We start from the raw sequence: 10,000 nt of genomic DNA, 5'->3' as shown, positions 1-10,000 counted from the left end.
TCCTTTAAGCATTGCATCATTCCACCATCTCTGCGACCACGGCTGCCTTGCAGGTCTCCTAATCAATACGTTTTACTGTAATGCGCTACTCATCGATTTTTTTTATTTTTATTTTTTCCACCGGCCTCCATCAGTTGGTGGGAGATATGATACAGACAGACGAGGAGAGGGAGAAACAAGTAAATAAAATGATTAACCCCACTTTCACACAGTTACATCGCTTAGTAGTTCTCCTCAAGGCTTGTTAGGAAAGTGGAGGGTGGTCCGCCAGCCGCCCCGCTCAATCTCCGGCCCACTCGAGCAGGGGGGGGTGGCACACATTAAATGGTCCGGGGCTCTTAACAGTCTGGAAATCCACCTAATAGACAACATCAGTGCTTCCGACCGGCGTAATTACACTGATAAATGCACCATTTTTGTCGGAGACAAGATGTAAAAGACCTATCGCAAAAGAAAATGGTATCAGTGTTTCTTAACTGTCGGCAAGCACACCCGAGACGGCCGGCAACAAAAATATCCATACAATCCAAAGTGGTACACAGTTGTAATCAGGTGGGTAGAGTAGCCAGAAATTGTACTCAAGTAATCGTAGTTACTTTAGAGATGTATTACTCAAGTAAAAGTAAGGAGTAGTCCTTTACATGACAGGTGTACATAAAAAAAACAGTAGTCAAAGATCCTTTATGAGGCAAGAGCGCTCCTTTTTATGAACCCACAGGTACAGAACAAAAGCTAGTCCAAGATCTTTCATGCGACGTACAGGATACAATCATTGTGCCCTGACTGGAGGGCGAGGCAGGCATAAATAGTAGCCTGAATGGCAATTAAAAAACAGGCGTTGTGGTGTTTTTCAGAACTTCAGCAAAACGGTAGTGAAATATTGTGGACATGACCTGAGAGCTCTGCTGTTCTTAAGAAACTACTGGTTAAAGATCCTCTGCACTGAGGACAACATTCCACCCCGAATAAAGTTGTGTAACCGTACTTTTTACGCAACCATGCTAACTGGCAGACAATCAATTCTTAACGATTGGCATTAGCAAGGTCCCTATAGCGCCTAACGTAGCATCCCAGTAAATGCAGCACCAAGGTAAGCTGCTGAACATCAATCATTGCCACTCGACAACACTTGCAAGCACTTCACATCACATTTCCAGGCACCTATAAGCTGCTTCGCCAGCTCACCTGTGCAGGTGTGACTTTTTATGGCTTTGCAAGCCCTGCACTGCAACTGCGGAGAATGCAATCAGACGAGTCATGAAAATAGCAGGCATGTTTCTCGTAAATCAAGACGTGCCCTGAAGGCAAAATTTGCGCTACTTTTGTACGTTGTCAAAGTTCATCTGTCCTTGCCCTGCAATTACACACACACACACACACACACACACACACACACACACACAATTCATCCACTCATTTATCTAGCCTGTCTCCATTCAATCTATTCCATCCACCCATTAATCTATCCATCATGTATTCATTCAACTACTGCTAGCCACACTTCTAGTGTATTCATTAATTCGTTCATCCAATCATAATTTATTCACTAATTCATTCATCAACTGCTGCTTTGAGCTTCCATTCACTGTATTCATTCATCCATCCAGCCATCATTCTTCACTCATCAACTGATGCTAGCTACTCTTCGAGTGTAGTCATCTATCCATCTATTTATTTATCATCATTTATTTATTAATGTATTCACCACCGACTGCTTCTAGCAACTATTCTGTTGTATTCATCCAGCCATCCATCAGTCATTCATTCATCAACTGATGCTATCGACTCTTCTAATGTATCATCCATCCATCAGTCTATTAACCCATACATCCATCATTCATTAATTCATTCTTCCATCATTAATCAACTGATGCTAGCTACTCGTCTAGTGTATTCATTCATTCATCCATCCATTCATCATTCATGTATTAATTCATTCATCAACTACTGCTTCTAGCAACTATTTTAGTGTATTAATTCATCCATCCATCATTGATTTTTTTGTATTTATTTATCAACAACTGGTCCTAGCTACTATACTATTATACTTATCCATCCATCTATTTATCCATCCATCATTCATTCAGTCATTCATTTATCAACTGATGCTATCTACTCTTTAGTATATTCAATAATCTATGCGTCCATCCACCCATAATTCATCCATTCATCCATTGTCTTTCTTTCATTAATCAACGGATGCTAGCTACTCTTCTAGTGTATTAATTCATCCATCTATTCATTATTAATTTATTAATTCACTAACTCATTCATCAACTGCTGCTTCTTGCTAGTATTCTAGTGTATTAATCCATCCATCATTCATTCAGTCATTCATTTATCAACTGATGCTATCGACTGCTTTGTGTATTCTTTATTCCATCCGTCAATCCACCCACACATCCATTATTCATTCATTCATCCACTGTCATTCTTTCATTAATCAACTGATAGCTACTCTTCTAGTTTATTAGTAAATCAGTCTTCATCAATCATTTATTAATTCACTAATTCATTCATTAACTACTGCATCTTGTTACTATTCTAGTGTATTAATCCATCCATCCATTTATCTGTCCATCATTCATTCAGTCATTCATTCATTCACCCATTGTCATTCTTTCATTAATCAACTGATGCTAGCTTCTCTTCTCGTGTATTAATTCATCTATCTATTTATCATTCATTTATTAATTCACTACTTCATTCATCAACTACTGCTTCTTGTTAGTATTCTAGTGTATTAATCCATCCATCCATCCATGTATTTATCCATCATTCATTCAGTCATTCATTCATCCATTGTCATAATTTCTTAATCAACAGATGCTAGCTACTCTTCTAGTCTATTAACTCATCCATCTATTCATCATTCATTTATTCATTCACTAATTCATTCATCAACTACTGCTTCTTGCTAGTATTCCAGTGTATAATCCATCCATCCATTTATCGATCCATCATTCATTCATCAACTGATGCTATCTACTCTTCAGGGTATTCATTAATCCATCTGTCCATTATTCATTCATTCATCCAATGTCATTCTTTCATTAATCAACTGATGCTAGCTACTCTTCTAGTGTATTACTTCATCCATCTATCAATTCACTAATTCATTCATCAACTACTGCTTCTTGCTAGCATTCTAGTGTATTAATCCATCCATCTATTTATCTATGTATCATTCATTCATCAACTGCTGCTATCTACTCTTTAGTGTATTCATTAATCCATCCGTCCATCCACACATAACCATTATTCATTCATTCATTCATTTATCCATTGTCATTCTTTCATTAATCAACTGATGCTCGCTACTCTTCAAGTGTATTAACTCATCCATCTATTCATCATTCATTTATTAATTCACTAATTCAGTCATCAACTACTGCTTCTAGCTAGTATTCTAGTGTATTAATCCATCCATCCATTTATTCATCCATCAATGTATTCATTAACGGCTGCTTCTAGCTACTATTCAGTTGTACTCATCTACCCACCCATCATTCATCCAGTCATTCATTCATCAACTGATGCTATCAACTCTTCTAATGTATTAATTCATCCATCCATCAATCATTCATTCATTCATCCATCCATTAACTGATGCTTCTAGCTACACTTCCAGTGCATTCATGGAGTCATTCATTCATCCCGTCTCCCACTCATGCACACATTCTCTGAGTTGCCTTACTAATGTATTAATTCACCCATTCACTCATCAGTGAGCCAGTGTGGGCGTGGCCACATGGTTAATGTAGATTGCCCTGGATGAATGGCAAGGTGTGTGCATACAAATGCTGAGTGTACACGTTTGAGAGTTTGAGGTGGCCCAGAAAGAAAGAAAGGAGATGGAGGGTGGGCCGCCATCATATGTATGACACATGTTCCTTTCATTTTGACTCCTTTAACGAGCTCGGCCTAATAAAACTAACATCTGACGCACAGCTTTTGCCTTTCATCAGAGCGTGCGCCAATGACACAAACAAGCGCAGTCGATGTCGATGTTGGTGACCACACAAAAAGCTCAGCTGCTGCTAATAGGTTGCACCTTAAGAATAAGTGGTGCCCATTTTATAGCATTAGGGGGTAATTTGGAATCAAAGCAAATAGTCAAAGATCCTCTATATGAGGAGCACTCAGCTGTTTTAAGGACCTACTGCAAAGGTGCTCATCAAAGATCCTCTAAATCAGGGGTCACCAACGCGGTGCCCGTAAAGACCAGATGAGTCGCCCGCTGGCCTGTTCTAAAAATAGCTCAAATAGCAGCACTTACCAGTGAGCTGCCTCTATTTTTTAAATTGTATTTATTTACTAGCAAGCTGGTCTCGCTTTGCTCGACATTTTTAATTCTAAGAGAGACAAAACTCAAATAGAATTTGAAAATCCAAGAAAATATTTTAAAGACTTGGTCTTCACTTGTTTAGATAAATTCATTTATTTTTTTACTTTGCTTCTTATAACTTTCAGAAAGACAATTTTAGAGAAAAAAATACAACCTTAAAAATGATTTTAGGATTTTTAAACACATAACTTTTTACCTTTTTAATTCCTTCCTCTTCCTTACTGACAATTGTAATCAATGTTCAAGTAAATGTATTTTTTTTTTGTAAAGAATAATAAATACATTTTAATTTAATTCTTCACTTTAGCTTCTGTTTTTTCAAACAAAAATATTTGTGAACTATTTCTTCAAACTTGTGATTAAAATTCAAAAAATATATTCTGGCAAATCTAGAAAATATGTAGAATCAAATTTAAATCTTATTTCAAAGTCTTTTGAATTTCTTTAAAATTTTTTGTTCTGGAAAATCCAGAAGAAATAATGATTTGTCTTTGTTAGAAATATAGCTTGGTCCAATTTGTTATATATTCTAACAAAGTGCAGATTGGGTTTTAACCTATTTAAATAAAACATGTCATCAAAATTCTAAAATTAATCTTAATCAGGAAAAATTACTAATGATGTTGCATAAATTATTTATTAAATTTTTTCAAAAAGATTCGAACTAGCTAGTTTTTCTCTTCATTTTTTTCGGTTGAATTTGGAATTTTAAAGAGTCGAAATTGAAGATAAACTATGTTCCAAAATGTAACTTTAATTTTTTTTCCCGTTTTCTTCTCTTTTAAACCGTTCAATTAAGTGTTTTTTTCATCATTTATTCTCCACAAAAAACCTTCCGTAAAAGGAAAAAAAATGTAGGACGAAATGGCAGACATAAATACCCATTTTTTTAATATATATATAGATTTATTTATTAAAGGTAAATTGAGCAAATTGGCTATTTCTGGCAATTTATTTAAGTGTGTATCAAACTGGTAGCTCTTCGCATTAATCAGTACCCAAGAAGTAGCTCTTGGTTTCAAAAAGGTTGGTGACCCCTGCTCTAAATGACAAGAGTGCTATGCTGGCCTTATGCAAAAACCACTAATCAAAGATCATCTCTGACAGAAAAGCGCTGTTGTTTAAGGATAGACTGTAAACATACCAGTCAAAGATCCTCTAAGAGGGAGTGCTCTGCTGTGTTTTAATGACAGACAACTAAAAGCTAGCTAAAGATCATCTATATCACAAGACTATTCTGCCTTTACTGAGAACTACTGCAAAAACACCAGTCGAAGATCCTCAATATAACAGGAGTGCTCTGCTGTTTTTGTTACGGACAAACCCTGTGATGAGGTGGCAACTTGTCCAGGGTGTACCCCAACTTTTGACCGAAGCAGCTGAGATAGGCTCCAGCACCCACCGCCACCCCAAACGGTACAAGCGGTAGAACATGGATGGATGGATGGACTACAAACAAGCTTGTCAAAGATCATTTGAATGATGGGAGTGACCTGCTGTTTTAAGGGCCTACTGCAAAGATTCTCAATATGACAGGAGTGCTCTGCTGTTTTTTAAGGACAAACTACAAATACAATTTGTAAAAGGTCCTGTATACTGCAAGAAAACTTTACTGATTTTAAGGACGTACAGAAAATATTGCAGTTAAAGATCTTTTCTATGACAAGGGTGTGCTGCTGTTTTTGCAGAACAGATTGAAAAAACGCTGTCAAAGATCAGTCAAAGAAAGATTGTTTTTTTTAAAGAGTTACTACAAAAAGCCAGTCAAAGACCCTCAATATGACAGGACTGATTCCCTGTTTTTAAGGACCTACTGCAAAATGATAGTCAAAAGTCCTCTATAAGACAGGCGTGATCCACTGTTTTTAAGGACCTACTACAAAACGCCAATCAAAGATCCTCCACATGACAGGAGTGCCCTGTTGTTTTTTAAGGAGAGACTACAAAACGCCAGTTAAAGATCCTCAATATGACAGGAGTGCTCTGCTGTTTTTAAAAACAGACTACAAAAAGCCAGTCAAAGACCCTCAATATGACAGAAGTGCTCCGCTGTATGTAAGGACAGACTACAAAAAGCCAGTCAAAAGACCCCCAATATGACAGGAGTGCTTTGCTATTTTCAAGGACAGACTACAAAAAGCCAGTCAAAGATCCTCAATATGACAAGAGTAATCCACTGTTTTAAGGACCTACTGCAGAAGTGATTCTCTATAAGACAGGAGTGATCCATTGTTTTTAAGGACCTACTACAAAAAGCCAGTCAAAGATCCTCAATATGACAGGAGTGCGCTGATGTTTTTAAGGACATACAAAAAGCCTGTCAAAGATCCGCAATATGACAGAAGTGCTCCGCTGTATGTAAGAACAGACTACAAAAAGCCAGTAAAAGACCCTCAATATGACAGAAGTGCTCCACTGTATGTAAGAACAGACTACAAAAAGCCAGTACAAGACCCTCAATATGACAGAAGTGCTCCGCTGTATGTAAGAACAGACTACAAATATCTAGTCAAAAGATTCTCAATATGACAGGAGTGCCTTGCTATTTTTAAGGACAGACTACAAAAAGCCAGTCAAAGATCCTCAATATGACCGGAGTGATCCACTGTTTTAAGGACATACTGCAGAAATGACAGTCAAAGATTCTCTATAAGACAGGAGTATTCCATTGTTTTTAAGGACCTACTACAAAAAGCCAGTCAAAGATCTTTAATATGACAGTTTTAAGGACCTACTGCAGAAATGATAGTCAAAGATTCTCGATAAGACAGGAGTTATCCATTGTTTTTAAGGACCTACTACAAAAAGCCAGTCATAGATCCGCAATATGACAGGAGTGATCCACTGTTTTACGGACCTACTGCAGAAATGATAGTCAAAGATCCTCTATAAGACAGGAGTGATCCACTGTTTTTAAGGACCTACAACAAAAAGCCAGTCAAAGATTCTCAATATGACAAGACTGAACCACTGTCTTAAGGACCTACTGCAAAAATGATAGTCAAATGTCCTCTATGAGACAGGCTTGATCCACTGTTTTTAAGGACTACAACAAAAAGGGAGTTAAATATCGTTAATATGACAGTAGTGCCTTGCTGTTTATTAGGACAGACTACAAAAAGCCAGTCAAAGATCCTCATTATGACAGGAGTGATCCACTGTTTTAAGGACCTACTGCAGAAATGCCAGTCAAAGATCGACAGGAGTGTTCTGAAGTATTTAAAGGAAAACATTATCACAATTTCAAAAGGGTTAAAAACAAAAATCAGTTCCCAGTGGCTTGATGTATTTTTTTAAGTCCATCCATCCATCCATCATCTTCCGCTTATCCGAGGTCGGGTCGCGGGGGCAGCAGCCTAAGCAGGGAAACCCAGACTTCCCTCTCCCCAGCCACTTCGTCTAGCTCTTCCCGGGGGATCCCGAGGCGTTCCCAGGCCAGCCGGGAGACATAGTCTTCCCAACGTGTCCTGGGTCTTCCCCGTGGCCTCCTACCGGTTGGACGTGCCCTAAACACCTCCCTAGGGAGGCGTTCGGGTGGCATCCTGACCAGATGCCCGAACCACCTCATCTGGCTCCTCTCGATGTGAAGGAGCAGCGGCTTTACGTTGAGCTCCTCCCGGATGGCAGAGCTTCTCACCCTATCTCTAAGGGAGAGCCCTGCCACACGGCGGAGGAAACTCATTTCGGCCGCTTGTACCCGTGATCTTATCCTTTCGGTCATGACCCAAAGCTCATGACCATAGGTGAGGATGGGAACGTAGATCGACCGGTAAATTGAGAGCTTTGCCTTCCGGCTCAGCTCCTTCTTCACCACAACGGATCGGTACAACGTCCGCATTACTGAAGACGCCGCACCGATCCGCCTTTTTTTAAGTTTTTTTCAAAATTTTACCGGTCCCGGAATATCCCTAAATAAAGCTTTAAAGTGCCTTATTTTCGCTATCTTCGAAACCACTATCCATTTCCCTGTGACGTCATACAGGGCTGCCAATACAAACAACATGGCGGTTACCACAGCAAGATATAGCAACATTAGCTCGGATTCAGACTCGAATTTCAGCGGCTTAAGCGATTCAACAGATTACACATGTATTGAAACAGATGGTCGGAGTATGGAGGCAGATAGCGAAAATGAAATTGAAGAAGAAATTGAAGCTATTGAGCGAATAGCTATTGACGCTATTCGGCCATAGCACGGGTGTACCTAATAAAGTGGCCCATAGCATGACTACCTTATTAGCATCGCCGGTAAAATGTGCGGGCCAAACGATCAGGACTTTCGCATCTTGTGACACTGGAGCAACTTAAATCCGTCGATTGGTAAGTGTTTGTTTCGCATTAAATGTGGGTATCTAGTTTCAAATGTACATACAGCTAGCGTAAATAGTATGTTAGCATCGATTAGCTGGCAGTCATGCTGCGACCAAATATGTCTGATTAGCACATAAGTCAACAATATCAACAAAATTCACCTTTGTGATTTCGTTGACTTAATGGTTGCAAATGCATCTGCAGGTTATCCATACATCTCTGTGCCATGTCTGTCATAGCATCCCCGGTCAAAGGTGAAGACACTCTGGCACATTCAATGGGGGCCTGGTGGCAGATTTCTTGCCAGTGGTGCAACTTGAATCCTTCCCTGTTAGTGTTGTTACATCCTCTGACAACACACCGACGAGGCATGATGTCTCCAAGGTTCCAAAAAATAGTCGAAAAAACGGAAAATAACAGAGCTGAGACCCGGTGTTTGTAATGTGAAAATGAAAATGGCGGGTGTGTTACCTCGGTGACTTCACGTTCTGACGTCATCGCTAAAAGACCGATAAACAGAAAGGCGTATAATTTGCCAAAATTCACCCATTTAGAGTTCGGAAATCGGTTCAAAAAATACATGGTCTTTTTTCTGCAACATCAAGGTATATATTGACGCTTGCATAGGTTTGGTGATAATGTTCCCCTTTAAGGACTTGCAGGTAAATAACACAGCACAATCAGACTCCATGGGGCGTTGTGAGTCTTGGACTACTTTTATGCACAGTGACAAATGTTGGCAGCTCTCCTTCACAGCCAGCCATGTTGAAAGTGGCCTAGGCCGCTTCGAACAAACACATATCCACGTGCCAAGGCAAGAACGCACACACCAGGCCAGGTAAAGACCTCCCACATAATTGGAGGCCGTAAAAGACTGCTGCTGCCTGGAAGTGCAAAGGAGGTGACGTTACTCCCCACTGCTACTTGACAACAACAGGTGACGTCCATTAGGCGCTTAACGGCCTAACAAATTACCCAACGCTGCGGCCTACGAGATGGAAGAATGCGGCAATTTTTTTTACGGGCAATTGTCGCAACGTTATCAGCTGGCAATAAAAAAGGAAGATGAAGAAGGACAAACGGGGTGGGAGACACGTGGCCCCCCGAGGGTCTGCGTGCAGGAAGACAAGGTGTGTGTGTGTGTGTGTGTGTGTGTGTGTGTGTGTGTGTGATGGCAGCAAGAAAACTTTTAGCCAAGTTGCTGCCTTCAGGGAACCGGGAGAACGTAGGGAAAATAAACAAACCGACAAGAAAAGTTGAAGTATACGGTGGGTCATTTTGATATTTTTTCATTTAATAAATAAAAAGAGCAAAAACCAGGGATTACAAATATCTAAAGAT

At 39.5% G+C, this 10,000-nt stretch overlaps 1 protein-coding gene and 1 long non-coding RNA gene across 3 annotated transcripts in view; one reads left to right on the top strand and one right to left on the bottom strand.

Annotated features, from left to right (window-relative positions):
- The window catches only part of fto (FTO alpha-ketoglutarate dependent dioxygenase), a 425,397-nt gene that overhangs the window by 14,219 nt on the left and 401,178 nt on the right, over window positions 1–10,000 (bottom strand). The window lies entirely within an intron of this gene.
- Window positions 9,196–10,000, top strand: part of LOC133536571 (uncharacterized) — a 1,042-nt gene continuing 237 nt past the window's right edge. The window contains exon 1 of the long non-coding RNA XR_009802487.1: window positions 9,196–9,927. This is a non-coding gene — a long non-coding RNA (uncharacterized LOC133536571). The remainder of the gene's footprint in view (window positions 9,928–10,000) is intronic.

The sequence above is a fragment of the Nerophis ophidion genome, linkage group LG02, assembly GCF_033978795.1.
Source record: "Nerophis ophidion isolate RoL-2023_Sa linkage group LG02, RoL_Noph_v1.0, whole genome shotgun sequence".
Classification (NCBI taxonomy): Eukaryota; Metazoa; Chordata; class Actinopteri; order Syngnathiformes; family Syngnathidae; genus Nerophis; species Nerophis ophidion.
This window is presented reverse-complemented; position numbering and strand designations above follow the sequence as displayed.